Genomic DNA, 277 nt, shown 5'->3' with positions numbered 1-277 from the left:
AAGCTGATGTCCTTGCTTGGCCCTGAGGGCGTGCAACACCTTGTGGCGCAAGGCCCTGGGGCAATCGGTGCGCGTCGAGAGGGATTTTCAAATCACGAAGACGCGCTGCTAGAGCACCTGCAGAAGAACATGTCGGTATCATTTGCGTCCTTGACGCCACCGTCGGTGACGGATGATTTTTCCCCGCCCTAAGCCGCTCATGGTGAGCGTTAAAGTCTTTGAGGGGAAGGATGGAGAGAATCTCCTGCTCTGGGTGAGAGAGGTCGAGATGACCATA

This window comes from Plasmopara halstedii (genome assembly GCF_900000015.1).
Source record: "Plasmopara halstedii genome assembly, contig: Scaffold_287, whole genome shotgun sequence".
NCBI lineage: Eukaryota > Oomycota > Peronosporomycetes > Peronosporales > Peronosporaceae > Plasmopara > Plasmopara halstedii.
Note: the sequence above shows the minus strand (reverse complement) of the source record.